This window comes from Echiichthys vipera (genome assembly GCF_963691815.1).
Source record: "Echiichthys vipera genome assembly, chromosome: 1".
Taxonomy (NCBI): Eukaryota; Metazoa; Chordata; class Actinopteri; order Perciformes; family Trachinidae; genus Echiichthys; species Echiichthys vipera.
In genome coordinates, this window is record NC_139826.1 from 16,807,587 (window position 1) to 16,834,281 (window position 26,695).

At 41.2% G+C, this 26,695-nt stretch overlaps 1 protein-coding gene across 2 annotated transcripts in view; it reads right to left on the minus strand.

Annotated features, from left to right (window-relative positions):
- Nucleotides 1-24,522, minus strand: part of LOC310946143 (semaphorin-4B-like) — a 62,071-nt gene extending 37,549 nt beyond the window's left edge. The window contains exon 1 of one of the 2 annotated variants that reach the window (XM_083912501.1): nucleotides 24,435-24,522. The gene's annotated coding sequence lies outside the window, so the exon portion shown is untranslated. Of the gene's footprint in view, nucleotides 1-16,180; nucleotides 16,370-24,434 lie in introns of those variants that run through there. The other variant, XM_083912500.1, reaches the window with a different exon arrangement.
- Nucleotides 24,523-26,695: the final 2,173 nt, after the last annotated feature.

Below are 26,695 nucleotides of genomic sequence, written 5' to 3' on the forward strand. Positions count from 1 at the left end.
ATGAAAGCGCCGTCTGACAGCAAGGTTAAATGGTGAAAACTCTATATATGGTTTATATTTAAAATGAAATTGATATGTTTAGCTGCTACCTCCCGTGCCTCGCTTAGCTTCCATGTCTGCTTCTCCAAAACGGTGGCATGGGGACCGTCATCTACTGTAGATAACACACCGAGTACCTCATGCAACCACACTTCAAAAAATCCTACCTATCCCCTTTTATATTTAATTGTAGCACACAGATGGCTTCAGCTAAAGCCTTGATGTAAAAAAATATATGAATATTTATGCTTCTACAGTTTATTCTTTCACAACACTGTCAAAGAAACACTGAACTAAACAGACCATTACGACCAACATACACACACACACACGCACACACACACACACTTTAGAGTGCATGTACCGTTTGCACATCAGTCCACAAAGTTTCTCTGCAAGATATAGCGCATGTTGGATCTTCCCTGTATTTAATTATGCTGTCATCAACATTTGGTGAGAGATCCCCAAGAAGATAATATGGCAGCTTGGCTCAAATTCTGTGGCTATGTGGGGGAAACAAATGAAAGAACAGTGACTCCCAAGACAACTTTGTAATTTGTCTCAAAAAGAGGCAATGAACACATCTGCTCTGACTTTTATTGGCCTCAATGCGAGAGTGCAGATAGGGAGATTTTTTTAACAGTTGAAATAGGCACTACTCCCATCTGCTTCACCCCTCTTTGCTTACCAAACAAGAGACACGCTGTAATTCTCAATGATTAAAATAAACTGGAAAATTGTGTCTTCGTAGTTTTTAAACCAGTATAGCACATTTTTTTTGGCCACTTGGGGGCAGTGGAAACAAGCTGTAGACGTAACAATGGCCTTTTAAGTTGCTGATTTACACATCCAGCTGATACAAAGCTACATTAGCATTCAAATAAAAGTCCAATATGCACTTTTCTTTAATTCAGGTGTTGGTCTCCACCAACACCTGAGGCAAATATGTGACTCTTAAGATGCTAAATGTTTCAAATTCACCAGCTACTCACCAGATAACTTTATCTGCTGTTTAGAACGCCCGAAAACAGCTACTCCAGCCACAAATGACACCACAATATGAGAGAGGTGAGTGAACCAGCACAGTAAAGTTGGGCCAGTAATTTAAAATAAGCTCAAAGACGCCATTAAACTCCATAGATCTGAGGAGTTGGATATAAATGATCTGAAAGTTTGTGACAACAAGAGGCACTTTTCAGAAAAGCATTTGATTTAATATTAGTTCATGAGCAGTGCAACTGGTACTTGATTCTCATGATTTTACCAATATCCCATGAGTAGGCTACAGACAAGCAGAGAACACAGCAAATCCTGGTCCTGTGATATGATAACACAACTCACTACTCTTTAGTGCCCGACAGCTCTGGATACCCCCCCGAGCCCCTACATAGGTGGTGACGTTTGGAAAGTAAACAATGGAGAGCACATGGCGTCTCCGGTTGAGAGCTTGCATCACTGCAACAACTCCCACAGGATGTCATTCAAATATTTATGGTAGCTAATAAATCCTAGACGACCGGAGGGTCTGTCAGTGGCCCCAGGTTGTCTGCTGAGACAATACTAATACCACTTTAAACGTATGCTCAACCAATACAGAATGCAGGAAAAAAAAAGATTTACAACCCCATCCCTCTGCTACCTGCTAGTTCAAAGACTACAGACGGGCGAGTTGGCTAACACACCTACAGACTGGCACCATGCAAAAGAAGCAGCTTGCTGACTGAATGGCTTGTTGAGTCGAAGGCTGGTAGCAGACAGATTGTAGTTCACTGGCAAGCTGTTTCCCTTGGATAATGACTGGGTAACCGGCATTTGTGTAGGTGGAGGGTCATCTGTCTCACCTTTGCTATGGCAAGACAGATTACACTAGTTTTACTGGATAAAGCCTTTTCACTTTATCTTTGCATCTATGCCTCGTTGTCACACTCTGTCCGTCCCTTGAGTGTCAGTCAGTGGACCAATATGTCTGTGTCACACTTTACTTCACATTGGTTCCTACTGCTACAATGAAGTGAGCCGAATCACTGGGAGGCAGAAATGTCCACCCATGATCCTGTAACATCTCCGACCTCCTCAGGTGGGTCCTCTTATACTTGCTGAGACTGCAAGCATGGCAGCCCGGCGTGTGTCAGACGCCCCCAGGTCTCCATGTTCCCAGGGCTTAACTCTGGTGGTCTTTTAAATTTTAATGAAAAGAGAGGGATGCTCTTAGGAGGGCTTTCGCACACTCTTAGGACCAACATTGCTCTAACAATCACTAACCTAAGCACTAGGCATGTCACGATATAGTAACTGTGGGCTGTGATCTTGATTGCTCATGAACTGGTGTGTTGTGTTTATATCTATGATCTTTGACGCTCGGGTGATAATTGTGTCCATTTCTATTGTGTGTTTAGATGCGTTTCCACTCCAGACAATAACTGATGTGACAGGATGCTCTGGATTATGGCTCTGTAGAATTGGACCAGTAGACCCTGTCTGACTTCGTTTTTTTGTTTTTTTAAATGTTTCAGGAAGTGAAGCCTCTGTTGGGCTTTTTGCCTTGATGTTGTTGTTGAGGTCCTATTTCAGGTTATTACCGATATGTGTATTAATTGAATCAGTCATTATCATTGGTTGGTTGTTGATCTCTATGGATTGTTTTGCTCTGAAGTTGATCATTATTTCAATTGTCTTTTTTCCATTCAGTTCACTGACTTCTCTACTTCCAGTTTGTAGTTGTCTTCATTGTTTTTCCAAATCAGTCCTACAATTGCAAATGCAGTATCGTCTGCGTACTTCAGAATGCTGATCTGAACTCAGTGTATGGAGGTCACAAATTCAGTGTATCAAAATACCCCAGATACAACGTGAAAAGGGGGATGATCGGTGCTCAAGTGTGAAGTAACTCAAAGCTACATTTTTTGATGAGACATCAACAAAGTCTTACAAAAAGGATGTCTCCCCACAGAAAACAGGAATTGTACTTATGTTATGTCAATATGAAGAAGCCCCTACAGCAAACTTAAGTTATCTAGGGAATCCAAAAAAAAAAACAGGATGACTCATAAAACGTCGGCCAGCACCTGAGGACGACAAGATGGATGTCCCACATCCCAGAGGCAGATGTACTGAGGCTTAGCAAGGGCATGGAGGGGAAGTAAACTGATGTAATGTCGCTATTTGTGTTTTGCTTGAACACCATGTCATAAGTGCATGTTTTTAGTAGTGATAGGCCGATACATCGGTTGATAATTGCGTATGTTAGGTCTGTCGATATCGGCCAATGCGGACAGCATCACCCCAAAAAGATCTGTATTGGTCGTTTCCTACTTTTAAATCACATTAATCATGTAGTGTCTTAATCCACCCTAAAAAACAACTCGGCATGGATCTGAAGAGAAGATATTCAATATTAATAGGCATTGAATCATATTTGACAGCAAGTACTCAACCAAAGAAAGTTATTGTATTAGAAGCAACAATTATAGGACTTATAAGATAAGAGCTCTATTCAGCTGAAGCTGTCCCACAACACTCAGAACCACAGGACCCATCTGCTCATCTAGGAGAAGGTCTGCTGCTCCTTGTATCAATGAAGGGTGAATCTGGTGCCATATTGCTTAAGGCGACAGATTAATTAACCTTTTGAACCCCCCTTGAGGCTCCTTATTAATACCTGCATCTGTTCTGCATCTGAGTGAGAAAGGATGCGAGGGACCCATTGGACAACACAATCTACCAGGTCATAGCAAGTTCACTGGATAGGGAGCAGCATGAAGGCTAACCATTTGGCTAGCTTTGTATAAACGACTGGGCTTTGTGCTCAGCAACCAGCTCCAATATCTCATCCCAGCAAAGTGAATTGTCTCTCATTTCGTCTTTGGCACAGACTGAGACACTTATGGAGATAATCAGTGGCAGGGCAAGACCCTGTGATGAGAGCGCTATCACAGAGCTCGGCAGGAAGCTAGATAAGGCCCCCGTCCAGTAACATGAGTACATCTAAGTCCAAAATGAAAAAGAAATATAAAAGCATTTGCATTAAATTGCGCAGCTTCAATCAAATTTGAATCTAGGTTTAAGGGTGATTTCGTAAGACAGCAACTGAAAATAAACCAACTGCTCCCAACAAATATATATATTTTAAAAAAAAGAGAAAACAGCAGGTTTAATAGTTTTTGCATGGTAAAATATTTGTCCTTAAAGCTGAAGTTAAAGTTGATTTTTGTTCCATGTCTGACCCTAAAAACAACATGGGTGCCGGTTACTATTCAGGAAGATTTATGGAGCCATTATGTTGAGTTGAAAAGACCTCAGTAGGGGACTGACAAGGTGGAGACTCCTTGCTGTTCCTGCCATTATAACTCTCACTTATAGCAGTCCGCTTAGGTGAGTGGGCAGTGCATGATTGGTTTGAATTTAACCAAAGGGGATGGCAGGGGCCAGAGGAAGGTATACCATTTTCCACGCAAAAAATCAATTGTTGGCTCTTTAATGACATTCAGATGTTTGTTCATGTACTACCAAGAATAAGCTGCAAGCCATAATTTTTCCATCTAGGGTAAAATTTCAAAAACATTAGATCGTTGATATCCCTACTTGAGGTTGGCTCCAATATCCAATCAATCTTCATAGACCCATGTTAAAATGGCCTGGCAAGGAGGGCAAGTAAACCGATGTAATGTCGCGTTTGTCCAGCCTGTTTTTTGATATTTGTGTTTTGCTTGAACACCATGTCATAAGTGCATGTTTTTAGTAGTGATAGGCCGATACATCGGTCGATAATTGCGTTTTTTAGGTCTGTCGATATCGGCCAATGCGGACTGCTGCCTTTGCCGATTGTTTTTTCCCAGCATTATTTACAGACAGGCGACAGCTCTACTGCAGAAATAAACATATTTACAGCCTTTACAGCCAGCCTTAATAGCCAATTTCTCCATTCATGACTATTTTACTTGGGATGAATTTTTATACTGACCGTTATTTGGCTCTTCAGAAACCTTTGTGAATGTACATCCATATCTTATACACTCTATGGGACTGACTGGTACATAATATATTAGAGAAGTGGTTCCAATTGCATATTAAAACTTCCCAATTACTCAAAGAGTATTTGCAGTATTTAGTTTGTTACTTGCTACATAACTGTTGTTACTCAGCCCAGTCGACCATTAGAGTTTGGAGATATTTGACTGTGCTGATCATCAACAGCTAGCTTAGCGAGCTCAGAGAAGATCATACACCCCCTCCAACTCTGAACAAAACTAGGTGCTAAATGTGTCCAAGTGGATATCATTAGCGAGCTCAACATCTAAATATACCACATTGCTTCTATTCTAGTAGATTCTAACTGCCAATAACTAAACCTTCAACCGCAGTGCCAAGCTAGCACATCTTCAGCCAGTCTCTTTACTGAACACATGGGGAATATCAACTGTTGTACAGTAAATAAATAAAAGGCCAAGAATACTATACATGAGATTGCATAGAACCTGTTATATGCTGAAAATACAGTAATCAAATGCTGTTAAGATGAAGAACAAAACTTGAAAGACATTTAGTCCAGTTTTTTTCAGACAGCAAAGCTGTTGTCATCAGCTGCTCCAACACGGAATTTCAATATTGGAAAAAAACAAACAGTAAAAGCAACAAGTCTCTGCTCCATGAAATCAGTTTTACTTGTCCTTGTTTCGTTTGCCATTGGAGCAGCATGCCTACAAAGGGCTGCCGAGGGACTAAAGACTGAGCAAACACAGCAAGTTCTAATATTTACTATTTTCACAACTAAACTCAGAAATTTTAGTCAATCTGATAAATATCAAAGAAATTTATGCTTTAAAAAAACAGTTACTTTATAAACTTAATTTAAACAGTTTGAACCCTAAACCTTTTAAGTGGATTCCTCAGTCAGAGGTGGTGAAGTAGTTATTTTAATCCTGTCTATGAAAAGCAGCATGCGTATGATTCTTTGAGTGACCATGGGGTCCCACATTTCCGCTCATCCAGCCCACCTGAGACTGGGACACGGGGGAGTAAAGACGAGGGTTTCAGCAGACTGCTCCCAGCACCAAGAAAGTACACTCCTAAATAAATCACGACTGGGTTAAAAATAAACTGTGGCTGTAAAATCTTGGGCATGTCCACACCGGTGCTAAAATGACTCATTGCTTTCGTAGGAATGTACAGAAACTTACTTAGGTCTATCAGAGACAAATCTTCAGGATATCCTCACAAAGAGGCCTTCGAGTCGTTTTTTAATATGGGCATAAGCTGAACACAACACGGGCCCTACAAAAACATATTTCCATCCAGATATTGTTTTCCTTTTGCTTCTTGAAGCAAATTCATATAGAGCAGGAAATTAAATGTTAAAGTAAGCATTTTACAGAGAGATTTTTTTAAATTGTCAACAGAAGTAAAGGAATCCATAGGACAGTAATTATTAAAATTGAGCAAATACAGCTTGCTTTATGTTTCCACTTTTTCTCTCTACAGAAAAAAACAAAACACGCACAAATATATTACAACCAGAGAGAGAAAAATGTTCTGATATCGTCTCTCCAATATCATTCCTACCCTGCAGGTAGAGACCAACTGAGGCCTCTGTGTCAGAACACAACATAAGAGACTTTAAACCGGATCAAATGAAAACCTTCATGCACACTCCAACTTTTAGGGCAGTAATATGAGACAGCTGCACACCAAAGATTTAGTTTAAGGCCTTAAGGCAAACTTCCTGTGAAAAGAGAAACATAAATGCCACAAAAACTGGATCTGACTGCTAATCAAGAGCCATTGATTTAACATATGCCTCTCCATTTCCTCTATGCAAATATGTTGCTCTTAACGATAGCATGCAGCTGACCATGTATACGTTGCAACACGGTATATTGATGAGCCAATCCTTTACAATAAGAGGCAGGGTTTTCCTGCATTATACATTTTTTGGCCACCTCGCTGAAATGGTCTGCCACTGCGCTGGAATCTTGCTTGAAAATCAATGTAGTCTATGGAAGCTCAGTGGTGAGGTTTTCAACTCGACCAGCAAAAGCGGTGCGTTTGATTTCAGCTCCGGGCCGCAAAATGACATTGACGCGCTGCTTGTGTTCCTGTGGGGCAGAAATTGCACTTTCAGCATGACAACACACCTGCTAATGTCAAATTACCAGAAGCAACACGTTTTCCACAACATACATTGCTTGTAACTTGTTCTCAACTGTCTCTGAATTGTGTCTGAACCTTCCATGCAGCGTTTCACTCGACAGACAGTGAGCGAGATAGTGCACGTACTGCTTAATCATCCTGCGCCAATGTGCGCAGCTAGTATCCAAAGTGCTTTAGTAAACAGATGTTTGTTGCAAAGTCTTCAAAAATAAAAAACAGCATATAGCTTACAGAAAAATATGATGTTTCAACATTCTGTTTTTATGTGTGCAGTGTTTCGCTGGACAGACAACGAGCGAGCAGCACGCGTATGGCTTAACCAGACCGTGCGCCTACGTACGCAGCTGGTGATCAAAGTGTTTTAGCAGCGATGTTAAGTAATTTGACTTTCAAAGGGGGCGGGGTGCCCCCCTAATATAATGGTAGGGGAAACACTGAGCAGGGAGACATTTGTTGCAAAGTCTGAGACTTTAACACTACCAGTGTGATAAAAGTACCTGAGTGATAATAAGTCATAGTGAATGCTTGATAAGTAGACTATAATAAATAATGTAGAGTATTTTTCGGTGTGCACGGCTATGCGCACTATTGGTCAATAGGATAGTACCGGCAAGAACTAAAAATGACTTTACCGCCTGCTCACACTGTTCATGGACGTAGCCTAACCAGAACTGATGTGTCCACTTCTAAGTCTGCAACAGACGCCCACTGGGATAAAATCAAATCACAACTTTACATTAATAAGCATTACAAGCCGCAAAACTTGTCAGCCAGCTCGTATGGTTCAACGCCGTCTATCTGGCAGCTTTGCTAAATATCTCTGTTCAGCGCTGGTTGTAAGTTTGTCCCTGTAAGGACCCTTTTCTTTTGCCTTATGATTCTCCATCTCTTTTCAATTGTCTCGTCATGTCTCAGTTTAAACGCAGTGATTCCGTCTCTGCGTGCTTCCAGTTGTGATTCAAACTCCGTACTGTAGCACTCTCTGCTGCAGTGTTGCCCTGGGAACAAGAAACTTGTTTCCAACATGGCGGACGGGGTCAGACCCCTGCCAAATGTCACGTGTCTGCTCATTCTGTTCAGACCATAGACTGTATAAAATAATTCATTATACAGTCTATGATTCAAACGTCGTGCTGAGTGTAATCGCCCCCCTGCCTGCCTCAGCCCAAATTTCGGCCAGAAAAACCCTGAAAGGGGTAAAAGACAGATAAGAAGTTAAAATATCTCAAAACCTACTTGACAGATTTCAGACGCACTGTGTATTTTGATGCAAATACAAATTACAGGTTTTTGTAATGTTTTTTAGTGTCCAGAAAGGCTTAAATCTTAAGATACTTGGCATTATTTCCTGAACAGCATTATCATTCATTCTAGTTATTTGACAGCAATATGTCTTAGATAATTGAAACCAACAGCGTTTACTGAATTATTGATTCACATGTGTGATCCCAGAGTGATAAAATGAGGATACTGACATTTCCTGCATGTGTTATTAATTATTAATCGAATCATCTTGCTTTTGATGACTGTCTGTAATGCATCCTGCTGCGGCATGTCCCTTGTGCATCCAAAGACACAATGATGACACATAATCATATCACAACAAAAGAACAGAAAAGTTCTGCATAACAAATTGGGACTTTATTTGAGGCATCAAACTTCCTACAAAACTAAAAGCAATTCAGGTCATGCGAGGCCAGTAACTTCCCTTGACCCTGAAATGACTCACTCACTGGTGTTTCAGACCGCCATCGAGTAAAAGGATGAAAAAAGTTTCCTTTTAGCATAAAAAGACACACAGCAATCAGTGATGGCATGTTCAATGTGCTATTTTAAAATCAGATTATGAGTAGAATTTATTGATCCGCCTCTGGATTCAGATCTGCTTCAATGTCCAGAAAGATACATGGTGTCTAGGCAAACAATACCCCAGTCAGGTTGCAGTTGACAAACCGTAAGACAGAAAATATGTATATCTGGACTCTGAAGGGATTAAGTATTTTCTGGCGAAACTTGGCTGTTTCACAAGCATCTTTAACCCGGAAACATAGAAGATCTTTACAATCAAGAATTCCAGAATAGTGTCGCCAATTCAGTATTCGACCAAATGTGTCCTTTTCTGTTGTCACAGAAGACACCTTTGACCTATAAAATTTCATCACTACCTAATTTTATCCCATCAGACATTTGTGTAAAATGTTGTCAGAGTAAACGTACGAATTATTGACTTATGGCATACAAAAATAAAGTTGACAAAATTTGTAAATGTACAGAGCATATGCACATTTTAACAACTGTTACTGGCAATGCAACACGAAAGCCATTTTGCTAAAACAATAGTTATTAGTTATTACTGGTTTGAAAGAAAAATTAGCTAGTCAAGGTATGTTTAAGTATCAATCTTAATATGAGTAAAATAATGTAGTTAAGGTGTGACGTGACACTAAGTGTTGGATTTCTTAATCTGCTCATAATCAAGTTATTAGAAGGTATAATAAACACACAGAATGTTCCACCGCTTTGCATCAAAGCTCCTTTGCACGTTATAATCAGGTACAAGGCTGGACAAGAATTTACCCTAATTGGCTTTGCATGACCCTGAGCTACCAGACAGGTCTGCTTTAATTGTTTAACTACACTACATGTACTGTTTCCATGATCCTGCCTGTGTTTCTGATTCAAAAGCATTCATTAATATGCAGTGATGAACTTATATTCTGCATCCCACTGCGTTATCATCAGGTTAGCAACGGGCCTTGTCTTTCTGTGACATCTATCCCAACATGCTTAATGTACACATCGTTAAAATGAAGAGCTAAGAGTGTGAAGTAACACCTCTTTAAGAGCGATCCCAAGCTCCAACAGGCTCTGAGGAATATTCAAACACCCTTTTACATTTGTGCACATACGGCTCAGCTTTGCCACGCAGGAAGGAGCAATTATCATTTCAAACGAGCGAGTGAAGCAGAACTGGCAGAAGAGATAAGTGCTTGAAGAAGAGTTGGGGTCACCTTATTCCCTCTGATACAGTGTTGCCCTTGCCTCAAATTATTCAAGCCTGACGGGGAACAGTGGGAGATCAGTTCTTAAAAAAACTTGCAAAGCGTCAATAATGAGCTGTGCGTGTCAGTCAGAATGCAGTGTGATAGGAGGCCTAATTTCCCAGAGTCCCACTTGATCACAGCCCTTTTACAGAAACTATGGGAACCGTTGGAGACGTGCAAGCCACTTATAAGTAGGGCTGTCCTCCATAAACGAAATTCAACATTAACTAAAACTGAGATTCTTCACAAAGAATCATGCAAAAGCATCACTTTATATCTGGTTGTTACTAGAAGTGTTCATAAGTTTTTGGAAATAAGTCATTCTACATGAAAAAGCAGAAAAAATGACTCACCAACTAAATACGTTTCAGTCGACTAAGACCTAAATGACCGATATTTTGCATTTAAAAATGATTGCCATCAGACTACAAAGTCACTGGAAGATCGATTACACCAATCCGATGTTCTGTATTATGTACTTCTGGGTTGAAAAGCTTTTTTTTTTTTTAACAGTGCACTGACCAATCATGAAATCTGCATGATTAGAGCTGAACATCTTGTTTTCCGGTGGGAACATAACAAAATGGAGAAGAGAAGAATTTAGATTTCCACTTGCTTAATGCCCCACGAATCGACAAACTGCAATTTCATAACTATCTAAAGATCAGCACTGAGAAGCACAAAAGCATTTTATTTATTTACCCTCCTTGTAACTTTCAAGCCAAGACATACAACATAAAGGCCACAACAGCCACAGGACAACATCCCATTCATCTACTGGGTTGATGATGATGTCAGTCAAGTCTGCGAACAAACTCTGTGGCGTGACAAAAGAAGGGTTGAAGATTTGTTCACTCATGTAATCACACAATAGAGGCTTTTGTGAGGTCTGGACAACGCTGTGTTAGCATCACAGTTCATCTGCTAATCAAATCCGAAGACTTGGCGATCCATAGTAGGCTATTCATCTCATGACTTAAACATCGCGTTGGGGGGGAGGGGGGGGGGATTAATCCCTGCAGTTAAACCTATGTGAGGACTAATTTCTTTACTCGATTTGACAAGCAGGCCAATAGGATTTAAAAGTTTATCAGATGATGATATTCTGTTTCTGGCCCCTGCTTCACCTCCTCAGACCCAAACTGCAATCACGACAGCACGTTCAGGTACCAACATCGATGACCGTGATGACAAGCCTCGACCATAAAACTGTTGGCATTACTCATCCCGAGTGGAAGTGTATACATGAAACAGTTTGTCTGAGTAGTTTGTCTGCTTCGCTGCCTCATGGCTGTCGGCTGTTTACTCTCTGCAAACATGTCAACATCAAAAAGAAACAGCTGAAGCACTTCTGCTTTGTTTACTGTCAGGGGCTCCGTCTTTGTCTTTGCGTGCAGTCACCGCCAATAAAGGAAGTAATAAGTCAACAGTGTGGTCCCTCCTGGCAACAACCCCACTGATAATAGCTGATACATGGGACAGATAAAGTAATGGTATCTTAATGAATGTATTCAACTAGAACAGTTAGTTGTGCACAGAAACTAATTAGAAATGATTGGAAAGATGGATAACTCTATGTTGAATTGAATTCCAATGAAAATGCAATTGAAGTAAGTACCGGCATTATTTGGGTTGTGAGGGGTGAGTTTTATGTTTGCCTCCCCAACGTCAATATTTTCTTTGGAATTAGAAAAAAACTGCAACACTCTCCAAATACGTTATTTGTGAATATTTAAACAGTGAACTGTAAATTGGTACAACTCATTTGATCCTGCACCCTAATTTAAACATTAATGTTAATGAAACACTATTATAATAGAGTCGCAGATACCAAATTGGAAATTGCTACATGTATTACGAACATAATAAAGTGTGCCAACATCTGTTACTATGCATGATAGACCTGCTTATATTGCAGGTAAGGCTGAAATTACATAAATCTGAAAAGGTGACAAAAAACATAAGAGACCCTCCATGGCTCTGTTAATAAACAGTCCCCCCAGCGTCACCCAAAAGAAAATTACAAAACACTCCATATTAGCTTTCTTGACTGACGCATGCTTAAATCAATATTGCTTGTGGCTTTAAATCGCATCACATGAAATGTCTTGATACCTCATACCTAACAACCAGTGTCCACTGCATTATGTACCGATGTGGTTTTTTATGTGTTAGAAAAAAAGCTTTAAAAGAGATAGTTCAGGTTTCCTGAAGTGGGGTTGTATAAAGGGCTTATCCATAGTCAGTGTATTATCTAGAGTAGATGGCAGTTAGCGCACCCCCAGTTTGGAGAAGCGGCCACAGAAGCAAAGAAATGTGACGCTGTGGACGGGGGCAGAAGCAAAAACCCATTTTAGCCACCTAAAAACATCAATATTATTTAAAGTGTATGCTCCATATAGAATATTTTCACTGCTTTACCGTCTGCCTCTGCACAGGCTGTTCTTCTGCATACGCTGATTCATAAAACCCTACTGACCCAAACAGCTGATGTGTAGCTTAACACAGTGCATGATACAGTTGCACTTCCATGTGGGAATACGCAAGTTCTAGTGGCAAAAATGTAGTCCTAAATATAGGGCTGTCTAACGGCAAGGTAAAGCAGTGAAAATATTCTAAATATGGCGTACACTTATGAACTGATTTTTTTTAAGGAGGCTAAAATATGTTTTTGTGACTGACCGGCATCTACTTTAGGTAATACACAGATTATAGATACAAGTACCTCATACAACACCACTTGTATGTCTTCAAGAATGACTTAATAAAATAATAATAATAATAATAATAATAATAATAATAATAATAATGATAATAAATCCCTTTTATACAGCACTTTTCTCAGTACTCAAAGACGCTTTAAAAAAAACTGCAGTATTCCCTTCATTGAATGGCTTATGCTCATTTGGAAAGCAAAAATATTAGTGTTATTTAAGAATGTCCCATGAAAACACAGAATCTCAATTCTATCTTTGGGACAAATTTAAAACATAACCATCCATATCACTCCAATTGAAATGTAAGATACGATTATCAGCTGGTTCACAAGGAAAACATTCCAGGCACACATCAAGTCTGTTTCCCATTACAAAAGTCATATTTATCTTTTTCTCTATATTTCTTTCAAAACAAGAGAAGGAAAATGGGAAAGACATGAATTTCTCTCTGGGGAGGAGCGTGTTGCATAATATATTTCCATCCAAAGACAGCCACCTCAGTGAAGGCCTCAATGCTCATTGTGGTTGAGGGCACTTCTGACTCAAACACTTGTCAGACGGACCCAGGGAAGGGAAATAAACCCGCCATTACAACACACCTGAATGTGTCAAACAACCTGGTCTTGCAGGTTTCTCCCAACTACAGTTAAACACAGTCTGTCAAGCCTGAACTTTATTATGCGAGTGCGAACACGCTTTTCTATTACAGCTAGAGGAATATTGTAGGGTTAGTAAAGAAACATTGCAGCACTAATCTAAATGTTGTATTCCTCTAAACCATTTGTTCTCTGCTCAATCTCACAGGTATTTGAACATTATTAAACTGTGAAACATTTCATTAACCCTTCATAAGGTGCCCAAATACAGAATTAAAATGCTGTTAAGAGACATGGCATGTTTGAATCTCAAGTGTAAACACAGCAGAAATCACATTCAATGAAGGAAAGTAAACTCTCTAAATCTCCACACAAGTTTGCTAAACAGCATCAAGAAAATATACAGTATGTCTACTACTGATGTAATCCTGTGACACGTGTGGACTTGCAGATACTAGACTCAGGTTCTGTGTGACACCACAGTGGGCAAAGAGCAAGCAATGGGGGACTGCAGAAAATTAGGGAAATGAATGTCCGGTGTGTCGGATTGGCCCCAGAGGAACATCGCCTGCTTCAGAGCCCTCCTTTGGCCCGACGTCTAAACCCCTGCGGGGCCCGGCCAGCCTTTTCCAGGGCCCCGGTAGGTCATACTGAATATGAATGGTCTTGTAACTGGCAGACAAAGCTCTGCGTCGACACAGCAGAGACAGTCAGCAAACGGGGGCTACAGCCAAGTTTTAGTGAATGCAAATGTGAACCATTAAACCTTATCGCCCATGTGTAAAAGCAAGGTGTGACTTTTCACAGTTAAGGGTTGCATTAATGCTGCAAGAATTCTTCAGATTCCTCAAACTGACGTGCCAAAATATTAAAGCTGCAGGAAAACAATGTTTTTTCTTGGGTTTTTTTACACATTGCTCTTTGTATTGGATGGACAACAAGCCATTTTAAATGCATCTGCACTAACTCATCTCAGCTGATGGAAAAGACTGGCTCCATGCCTGCCCCTTCCTGGGTGTAATCTGGCTTCAGCACAGTGAAAATGTCTGTTTTCCCACATCTCCGCACTGGATAGGAGGTTGCACAGGGATCATTCCCGAGTTCCCATCAGTTTGTACTGAGCATGTCCAGCCTCTCTGGACACGACATGTGATCTCACTAACCTTTTGGGGGTTAAATACAACCCGAGTGTACTCCCCATCCCCGGTTCCCACTTCCCTTCCATCTCTTTTACCACAACCTCTCCACATGCTGACCATTCCTCTGAAGTTGTTACAGTGGGTGGAGTGTTGGGGTGGAGTCTGTGTGTTTGTTTTGAGTGTTTGAATGTGCGTGATTGTGTGGGCGGTGGTCTGCCTGTGTGTTTTTCAGAGAAAGAGGGGGAGAGTGAGGGGGGGCAAAGCGTGCAAGAAGCTTTTGCAAGTGTTTCCAGAGAAAAAGGTTTGTTTACAGGAAGCGAGCCAGGTACTATCAGTGTTATTAGCGTTGCTGATACAGTATCACACTCTGGTAAGAGGAGCAGAAGAACAGCAGGGGCCCAAAGGGGAAAAAGACAGATCCACCAGTCATTTACAGTCAGATTCCAACAAAGCATAATCACCTAAAAGCCTGACACAGGTTTTGTCTCTCTCTCTCTCTCTCACCTCATAACCTCCAGATCAGTTCAAGATAAAGTACATATTTTTTGTGTAGTGTTTGGACCTCAGAGAAAGAGAAAACATGGATGCTTTATCCAGGGGGACTGTGTTTGTTTCATGGAGATGCAGAGTGATACAGGAGGCATGTCAACACATTTTACAACAGCCAGCTGAGATAAGAGGAGGCGGCTACTTGGAAGAGTAAAACAGGAAATAAGAGAGGTGTCAATAAGCAAGTGTAAAGTTGGACAGAGTCAATTCCACAAGGCTCCACATGGTGTTCACAGACCTGTATGATTAAACAGGCCAAAACAGCAGCAGCAGCAAGTTTGCCAATGTTTCTTTAAGTCTGGAGGAAAAGCAGAGCCACGGCAACAGGAGTGTTTCTTGTTTGTTGTTTCTTTGTGTTGAATGCTAATAGCAGCTGTTTACCCACATTGGTAGATAAAAAAAACAGAGGGGTCAGCCCATCTGGCTGTCTCCAGTCCCCCACCTACATACTGCTTTTACAACAGTGCTGCAGATCACTCACTGCTAATGCTGCAATTCAATTCGTTTTAAATCAGATTCATAAGTTAGAGTTTTATTCAGGAAAAAGCAAGCGTTTTGTGCATGAGAGCCTAATGAGAAAGGAAAAATAGCATGAAAGCAACTGAAGTGAGCATGGCCACACACTGTATGCATGCATACATTCAAAAGTGTGGATTAATGTGGATGCATCAGGAGGCAAAACACCACCAATGTAAAGTAATTTCTCAGAAGACCTTCATTTAGGCGTTAAAGCTCCCATCTTAGAATAAACTGCCTCAGCTGAATACTTCCAATTTACATTTATTTCAGGAAAAAGATGTTTACAAAAGTCTTCTTCTGCCCGCACAAAAACATAAATGTACTGGATTCAAGTGAGATTCGCTATATTCTCATCTCCCCCCGTTGTAAAGGGGAAAAAAAGGTGTTTAACCTGAAAACCGAAGAACACCGAGCAGCCATAAAGACCTTACCATCCACGAGCTGCAGCGCAAAACTCGGTCACAGCTCAAAGTCTTCACAGTGGTTGGAGGATAAAAACTGTCGAAAACCTGGTCCGAGAACACCATTTAAATCCGTAAGGTGCGCCGGAGCTTGAGCACGTTAGAGTCCGTTTAGTGTGTCCGCGAACGTGAAGTCCATCATCCGAGCGTTTGGAGACGAGCCTCCCTCCTGTGACTGCAGACCGAGAGGCTGCTGCTGCTCGCCTTCAAGCTGCTGAACTTTAACTCCTCCCACAGCACACGCTGCCTGCAAGCTGCAGCCACAGAGTGTAGAAAGAGCCTGGAACACACTACTTTCCCCAACAAATCACTTCCAGTTACCTAAAGCAAGAAAATAACACCTACATTTCAGATTATGTCTAGCTTTCTATCTACAAGGGTTTGTGAACTATGCAAATGCAGGTCAAAATACAAATGTATATATATATTTCAGACATAAAAACTCTGCATAGGCCTGCACATAACTCCTGTGTGTAATGTAACACTTTCTTAGTGGAAACGCCTGTATGATTTGTTCCAAAGAGTGTTTATGCAAATATCGAGAGAGTCCTCTTTTTGGACTTCTGTCCAAACTTTAGTTGTTAAAACAGTGTTGCATTTATTTACGACACTTATTTATGACAGTATAGTTGTTTTACGCCATATAAAAGAATGTGAAAACGCCCAAATTACTGTGGGGCACCACAATAAACGCCTTAAGTAGCCTACAAGTGTTCATATACTATTCAAAAGATGGCCAAAAACGAAGCAAATCAGCAGTAAATCAGTAAATGGACTGTTTATAAAGCGCTTGCACACATCTGGAACAACTCTGTACAGATATTCAGTAAGTTGTGTGTCTCCAATGTGTCGGAGTAGTGGATCGAGCTATGCATTTTCTTTTTGAAACATATTCTGAAGAATATCAAATGTGTTTCGCAGTACTATATGGCCTAAGAGAAGTGGAGAGACTCAAATCTTACAGCGTCTGCTCTCAGATTGTGACAGTGACAGATTTCTTTGCTGAGAGAAAGTTTTCCTGCTCTCTTGTCGTGGGTATCAGTTCCTCCTGTTCTCTCTCTTCCCAGGGCTACCCTGCAGCCACCAAACAATGAATGACAACTGAGAGCGTCCACCGCAAAGAGAATTACACGGGTTTATGTGCGAAGGCAAAGACCCGAACGCAGTCAGACTCAGCCATTCATGTAATCTCTTTTTCTGCCCCCAAAAGAATAAAAAGAACTGTGGACTGTAGTCATGCAGCTTTCCTTTAAAAGCTCAAAGCAACAGACAGCGGCTGCACCTTCTGCTCAGGACGTCCAATCAAAATGATCATTATCTTTTCTTGACAAGGGAGGACACAAAACAAATTATCATGCATAACACAAAACCACTCTTCATATCCGCAGGGAAAAAGATAACGTTAATAATTAGTCCCCCGCTCTGTGCTTTCAGTGACATGCGACATTGTGAGAATTTGTCAGATATTTTGACTGTTAACACCAAGAAATGTGATGACAGTAACCAAGGCAGGCGCAGAACGCTTGAGGCTGCATCCTGATAGCCCGGTCTGTCAGAACCATGACACTTTATTCTGGAAAAGTTGGCAGTCTCTGAAAGGTTTTGCGTGACTTTTCCATAGATAAAGCAAAGGCCAAGCCCACCCAACTGGAAAAACATGTGACAGGTGGGGGTAAAATGTATGCCACTTCATCCCTTCTGTCCCTGTCTTTCTTTTTCTTTGAGTATAGGCATGTCCCGCTCTATTATATGTTCTCTGATAGACAGATGCCAAATCAAAGTTGATTTCCTTTATCTGCAGGGCCCTCAATAATCCCTCAAATTCAGTCAAGGATTACTTCTGAGGAGATTAAACTCATCCAACTTGTGCAAAAGTCAGGCTTGCAACAACAAAGCGAGTGGATGGACCACTCAGCAGTATGAATTCCTCTAAAGAAAAAAAATTGGTGGAATTTTCTTCATTGTGTTTCTATTTGTCCTGCAGTGATATAAGATGCAAATATATATGAATTCATTAAGATACACAGTTCTGTAAACTAATTGAAGTCCTCAGAGGATAAAAAATGAAAGTGACAAGCAGTCAGATGTCGGCACTCCCAAACCGAAGATGCAATAAGACGATGCTGAGTAGCTCTGCAGCTCTGGGTGAAGCACTTTGATCGGAATTAAGTTGCCTCCTGGTAATGGTGGTTTATTTAAAGCATTTTACACTTTGAAGAAATCATTTTACGATTTAGAAATAGAAAAAAAGCATCAATTAGGGGTGTTTTGTAAGTTCATTTGTAAGGTTGCGTTTCACAAATGCTCTGCAGTTGTTGATCACATTACCCTGCCGCCGAACTCAAATAATATCCCCTTATCATGGCGCTCCAATACAACGGGGAGCATACAGCAGCCATTCATATTAAGGTCACGGCCACCCCTGGAGCTTTTATTGGGTTAAGTATATGACAGACGCTTTCAAAGAGACCAAGTCATAGTTTTTTCTTTGATAAACAGGCTCAGTGCACTTCGAGTTTAGTTGAACTAATACCTGATATTGTGTCCGTGTTGATTAGTTTTACCTGCATGGGCAATAAAAATAAGAAGTTGCAAGGGTAAAAAAAAAAGAGAGAGGTTTTAAAAATGACTCAATTCATTAATTATTAAGTCTAATTTTCTATGCTGGATGCGAGTGGATGGCAATGTTGGCCAGTCTACCACTTTGGTCCAGACTGAAATATCTCAACAACTTTTAGATGGATTGCCATGACTTTTAATAATTAGCAAATATTAGCATGCTAACATGCTAAACTACTGTAAGATGGTGAAATCGGTAAAAATTATACTAAACATCAAAATGTTAGCATGCTGACATTAGCATTTAGCTCAAAGCACCATTGTGCGTAAGTACAGGATGTACAAAGAAGTATAGCCTATTGGAGCCGATAGCATGGTGGTTGACTCCCTTGATCACCGATTACTGGTTTGGTGGTAAACTGAATGGTTATAGGTGATAGTAGTATCTGTTAGAGTGGATGAAAACAAGAGTTGCTCACTTACAACAAGGTCAAACCCTTGATTCCTTGAGCCCAAGGTGTGCTTCCCCTGACCAGCTAGCTCCACCCCTGCAGGCTGTGATGCTCCTGCAGAGCTACCAGCACTATGACTCATCTTTGTGCACACACCTTTTCCCACTCCGACAGTCCCAAAAATGTCGCAACATCTCACTCAACCTCTCTCTCTCTTTGTACACAAGAGGCCTTCTCTTCTCTTCACACTGATGATTCATGACTACTGAACTGACGCACCGCGGCCTGAAAGTGTCCCATTTTCTTCTATAAATGATCCTGAGTCAAGTTGTTTTGACAGGTTGGTCGTATATCATGGATAGAAATGACTTGCTGTTTTCATTCATTCTTCTTCAACCGCTTGTCCCTGTCGGGGTCGCGAGGGGCTGGAGCCGATCCCAGCTGATTTTGATATCTTTAAATCAAACGGCTATATGTTTTATACACATTTGTGAAACCGACCACATGAGAATGACGACAAACATGTTTGTCAATAACTTTTGTGCACATGCCATCATTACAGATTTGTGTCTCATGGCAACACACCATAACTTGGCCAAATAACTACTTAAATAACTAATACAGTTTCAATCAAAATAGCGAACAATCCCATTTTCTCACTTACCCCTAGTAGTATTTGGTTGTGCCGATAGTTGTGCTCACAGCAACAAAATATGAGCTCTACTAGTAATTGAGCTAACAGCTCTGTGAGGCTGTATTTAGATACAGCAGTGTGTTGAGCTTAATGCTAAGACTGGCATGCTAACATGCTCACACACAAATATTCACACTGGCAAAGTGACAATGTAAAGGTCTACTCAAAGCAGACAGCATGCAAACTAAAGGCAAGTGTTGATGCGTGCTATTCTCCAATAACGCAATTCCCAAAGGAAATGGAGGATGAGCTCACAGCTGAAAAGGATCAAATAAATGATGGGTGGAGGTTAAATAGCTCCAAATAAAAATTGGAAAACAGGAAAATAAGTGTCTATTAGTGTCTATTATGGAAAGCATGTTGCATTCTACAGTAATTTTTTCAATGCTCTGAGCATCACAAACACAATTCCTTTAACTTCAAGTTATATTTAGGTCAAAGCAGAAATCTCAGTACAAAATACCCCTAAAATCTGAGCGCAAAAAGCCACAACTATCTGCATAGCTAGACACCATTAGAGGTAAGTTAGAGAATATGTTTGTTTTTTTGTAGTTTGGGTGAACTGACCCTCATGTCCATATAGAGTCATTGGTAACAACCAGTGTGACCAAACGGCATCAGTGAGAAAGAAAGTAACTCTCTGTTGCCCAGATGGCAGCTCATGTCCATATCAAAGACAAGAGAGGTGGCTTCCTTTGTTTTTACCACTTCTATGGTTCCCTTCAGTCTCAGAGCCACGTCTCCCTCTCCCTCTCCCTCTCCCTCTCCCTCTCCCTCTCCCTCTCCCTCTCCGCCTGATGCACACACGTCAGAAGTTGGCCTGTGTTTATAGTGACAGGGAAAATAATTAAACAGGAGATGCAAATCATGTCACCAGCTTTAATAGGCTCTTACTGTCTTTCCCGACATGTTCAATCATCTCAGAGTGATTTTTAAGTCTTTTTGGTTCCCCAACATAATTAAAGCTTAGAAGTTTACCGGCTAACTTCTCAAAACTGCTCATCATAGCAAATATTAAGAATTGAAAATTGAATGATTGAAACTACTAATGAAAAGTCCTGATTTTAGTGACAGTGTTTTGCAGTGAGTTATATGACACGTTGTGACCAATTTGAATTTCTTTGATTGTTCTTTCCTTTGTAAAACTTTTCACGTGACTGTATCTGATGATGTGGCGGGAAAGATTGATCGCATGGAACTGGACTTGAATCCTTGACACTATATAACTGTTTGGATGCCTCTTTATCTTCCATAATGAATGGAAACCAATATCTAGTGTCTGACGGCTTCTGTGCACACTGGGGGAAGGGCTGACATGTGGTGTTAATATGTATAGGATGTTATGAGATGAATGCACGTTAATGTGGTCCGGTTTCCCCTGACAGCTTGTGGGAAGTGACGTCAGTGATGGCGTGTGTGTGTGTGTGTGTGTGTGTGTGTGTGTGTGTGTGTGTGTGTGTGTGTGTGTAAAACATGGATTTTCTTTGTCTGGCTTCTGGTTTTGAAGCTGAGGCTGTGGATGGTGCAGTAGGAAGCCATAGGTGAAGGTCCTGCACAGCTGCACAGTGGGAGGGGGGAGGGATGTGGAAGAAAGCCTCCCGGCACTGGTAGAGAATTAATGAGTTTCTTTTTTTTTTTTTTTATTAAATTATCAGCACAAAGACCAATATTAATCTTGACATTAAATAAAGTACAGCGGTAAAGGGTAATATCGTTAAATGTGAGAAATTGCCTTGGTGTTTCTTAGGTCTAATGGCAGGTTTATCCATTAAGATTTTTGTGATACTTTCCTGAAATTAAAAGCCAGAATACATGGACCTGCTCCATTTTCATTAAAGCTCTGTCGAGGTTTATGGGAAAAAACAGCTCATTGAAAACAGAATAAAATGTCCATCAACTGCTTGGATAGCAACGCAACATATTAGCAATTATGTATTGAACAAACAAACTAGATTTTCATCTGTTAAACTAGGATCATCCATATTTTTCTTTGCTCTCAGCCTTCGGTTCTGTGTTTAGTCTCTGTCAAACTACTGTGACAGGCATCCTTGTGCTCTAAGCGGTGTCCATTTGCAGACAAAGCTCTTTAGTTAAAGTATTCATTGTTTTTAAAGTATTTACAAATGATGCTGAATACATTTGGCTGTCGGAAGTTAAAAGAAGATGAAACGTTGAAGATCTTTTTCTGATAAGCTAGTATGCATAACATTTGGTGGACAGTTTAGATGAAAAAGTATGTCAGTGTTTTCAGAACATTTGAACCAGAGCAGCTGTCCTGGGTCTGGTTTTTCCACAAGTAAGCCATGCGTCATCACATGTTTTATTCTTAGGAATAGTTGTGGTGTTACTGTTTAGAGTGAATGGGGAAAAAAAGATCAAACACTTACAATATTTGATTTTAGAAAATTATAATAAGAAAAGAAGAGCTGACAGAGTTGGCAGAGTTAATGAAATAATTATAATAATAATAATATACCCTTTTACTTTCCTAGTCTTTCACTAGTCTACCTTGAGCGAGTTGAAATACTCATTTTCACTTCAGTTGATAGGTTTGACGTCAACACACCCAGTGAGGGCAGATCCAAAATTAACAGGTTCAGTCAGCATGAAATTGTATCACAGCGAATGTATCAAGGGCTAAAGTTCTGCATCCTCATTCGCTTTACGGGAAGCGAGAAAGTCAGAATGTGGGACGAGAGAAGAGACTCCTCGCCATCAGAGGATGATGTAGTAACAGATGAACTGCTTCAGGGAGAATATTAATATTTAGGTATTTTGGTGCAATAGGTGCAATAATAGCTCCCGGACTAACTTCTAGAGGTCTTTGGGGCAGTGGGAAGACACAATATCTGTTGTTGACTGTAACAGGATTCAAATATATGTAATAATCAACAAACCATCTCACCTTTTAAGCAACCAAATAAAACTTTAACAGCCAATGGGAACGGATTTTACACTGCAGTTCCTCAATGCCTCAATGTTCGTTTATGAGTTTGTTGTTGGGCCACCATCCTAATTACTTTCCATTCATGCCTACAGAGAGTATGTCAGAATTAAACAGCCTCGGGGAAGAGCTGTTTTATGTTCTAATCATTGATAAAAAAAATACCCACCAACATATTTGCACACATTGTTCCATGAGGAACTGCAGAGAATATGAACAAGGCCAGCTGACTCCCAAAATATCTTGGTGGGGTTCTTCCTTTCTTTGCGTTTATAGCTGCACACTGATAATAATTGAGTTGAAAACCTTTGCAAAGCTAATTTATTTTTGGGTTAACTGAGGGACAGCATTCAGATTATCTAGGTTTGAAAATATATTACTTGGTTTGCTGCTCATGAGCTGGTGGCATTTGATGGATTACACTTCATTCCAGATTTACTAGCTATTCGTTTGAATTATGGATCCCTGCATGTCATGCACTAATGGAGATATTTAAAAATGAACTCAAATTAGGCATTCATGTTCAAATGGAAAAGCAGTGGATCATGGCTTCTTCTCAGTTCTATTGTGATATAGAAATGGAAAAACATCTGGCTGAATTAGTTATGAGAATGTCCACATGTGGAGTAGACCAACCATTATAAAATATTAACATTTCACCACATTGGACGTAAAAGGTTAGGTTGCAGAGCATTGCTACTGACTGGTCAACCTCAAGCACAGAAAGAAAAATGACTTCATTCTTCCAGTTCCATTATTATTAATGCGTCATTTAGCAGCCAAAAGCTGTGGCAATAATAGAATTACTTTTCCTATTAGACTCAGTGTCATTGAGCCTTTCACAGCAAAAGAGCCAAGTGCAGTGCACATAATGGGGAAGGAGAGGACAGAGATAGCACTGCAAGTGTCCAAATGTCACAGGCGCAGGAGTTCACACCCCATGCACACACCCTATTTTGTCAGTGCCACAAAAGGCACAATCTACACATGCATAATGAGACTGTCAGAGCTTTATTGAGGACAATATATCCTCCCTGTGCAGCAGGCAGGACTGAGAACAAACTAAACATCACAGGAACTTAATGCAGTAGCAGCTTTGGTTTACATTCATGTGATTCCTTCCCTGTGTTATCTCAAAGCAAGGTGACTGACATTTTTCAAAGAGAAAACCAGATCAACAGCCAGGAGAATGTTTAGGCTTAATAATTCAGGCTACAGAGACACACATATGCATACAAACAGATTTCACTGAAAGCACACACACATGCACCTCACCACCGCTTCCAGCACCTTACTAGGACAAGGACACAATGAGTCTAGACCCTGACTAAATGCAATCTATTGCCATGGCACCAAACGCCTGGATGACCAGTAGCTGTAGTAACTGAGCAACACTCACACCACTTCATTACTCCAAGCACAAACTCAGCTGCGAACCTCTCCTCCCAGGCTGCAGTGGCAGCAATGCCTCCCAGTGTTTGCCCACCACTCTGCAGAAAAAACAACGTCCTCTCATCCTTTTGTCTTATTGTGAACCACAATCGCCTGCTGTCACAAGAGAAAGGAGGGACTCACCGTGCTTTCCCCCCACAGTGGAAGACAGGAGCCAGGTGGAGCGAGCTGAGGCTGCAGTGGCGGAGGAATCCCCCTGGTAGTGTATGTGTAAGAGTGTGCGAGAGGGAGCGTGGAGGTGTGTATGTGTGGGAGAGAGAGTGTGTGTATGTGTGTGTGTGTGTGTGTGTGTGTATGTTTGTGCGTGTGTGTGTGTGTGTGTGTGTGTGTGTGTATGTGGATGTGGATGTGTGTGCAGGGAGTCCGAGCTGATCCAGCAGATGCAGGCGGGAGCCACCAATAGAATGAGGAGAAGGAGAGAGAGAGAAAAGTGTGTGAGAGATGGAGGGAGGGACAGCAGAGGAGGGGTCTGATAGCATTACATCATGGACTAGGGAAGAGTAGGTTTGCAGGGAGGTGGGCTACGAGTGGGGGAAGGTGTGTGTGTGTGTGTGTGTGTGTTTGTGTGTGTGTGTGTGTGTGCGTGTGTGGGTATGTGTGAATGTTTTTGTTTTTGTCTGCATCACAATCACTGTATATTCTCCCTCTGCTGCGGACCACAGGATGAAGTATTAGAGATTGTGTCCATGCTGCATACAGTGCAGTGTCGTCACGGTGCCTGCACCTGTGTGTGTGTGTGTGTGTGTGTGTGTGTGTGTGTGCGTGTCTGTCTGTGATGTGTGTTTCTGGTTGTGTACTGTACATATAAGCAGAACATAAACAACAGCTATAATCAAGAATGTATAATAATCACACCACATTTCATAGATCATGTACCCAAACCTCCTGTTCACTATAAATAAGCATTCTGACTGCTTTCATGTAGATAGATATGCTCCAGATGCTGATTTTCCATATTTTTTTTCTAGTACATGGATGTCATACGGGCTAACTGTTTGCTGCAGATGGACATTTAAAAAAAAAAACTCAACCCGCCCCTTTCCGTGGCACACTCAGCCACCAGCTAATGGCTCCCTTGTCAGTTTGAAAAAGCACCGATGGACACCCTGTTAGGAAGTCACTGACATTTCAGGTGAGTGATTCCAAACACTTTCTGCAGGCTTTGACATAGCACATCTCTAATGGAAGAGAAAACACCCCCCCCCCCCCCCTATGCAGCAGCAATCACCTGTCTTTGTGCAGCCTGCCACCCAAAGGAAAAGAGAGTGAGAAGGAAGGGCGTCAGGAGGAAAACAATGACAGCTCAGGGTCATCCTTGCACCTCCACTCTGTCTGTACCAATCTGGCACCAGACAGGCAGAAAACGAGATAGGAGGGATACAGGTGGCAGAAACACGTAGATAAGGAATTCTTTCTTCCAGCTGTCTTCATTAATTTTTGGGGTCTTTTGGGTCTGTGTTTAGCTCTGCAAGCTTTGTGTGACTTATAGCATGTTTCATGTCGCCCACTCAGTCAGGTTGCAGCTTTATCCATGTCATGTCTCTTCTCTCAAACGGCGGTCGCACTGCAAAGTCGTCCACACAAAACAGGTGGGGCTGGACTAGTTGGGGAACTGATGGAGCTGACGAGCTAACTGGCTAGGTTACCCAGCGGGCGAGTGCGAGGCAGTCACAATAGCTCCTGGAGCTTCTCTCAATTTTCTCGCTACTGTTCTGTTTACTTCACACTGGAGTTTTGTTCTTTGCACACTATTTCAGTGAAACATTTTTGAGGAGCAACAGCAAGCTTGTTTGCTAATGGGACATTAGGTTTATTCTAAAGACACGTTTGTACCATCAACTCCTGCCTCATAACTGGCTGTAAACCCTATCTCTTCTGTGGAACACGTTTTACTCTGACAGAGGAGATATATAAATGGTGCACACAGCTTTCACTATTTTGGACTCTCCGGCTCTCTGTCCCCTCAAAGGGCAGCAGGTCGTGCAGGCAGTAACCCCAGATTTGCAAACGCTCACAAGAATTGCTTCCCGACCACCTATACTAACCTTATCCTTTGGATTTCAATGCCGTACCTTAACCAGATCTCACAAGACTTTCACAAATATTGGGTTACCATCTAGACACGACCAGGCCAGAAGCTGTTCTGAGACAGATCGGGTGCTTTAACTCAATGTCTCGTTTCCAATTTGTTGCTAATGTGGCTGACTTTTGGTCTGTACGGCCTTGTTTTTTCCAAGTCTGCTCCTCCTTGTAGTTTCCCTCCTGTTAAAACGATGTCCCCATCAATTCAGTAGATGTCAAAGTTCACCAAAGTTGAACTCTATGTGAAACAATCGCCTCCTCAAGCGGATCCTCCGATTCCAGCAATTCCATTGGAATTAATG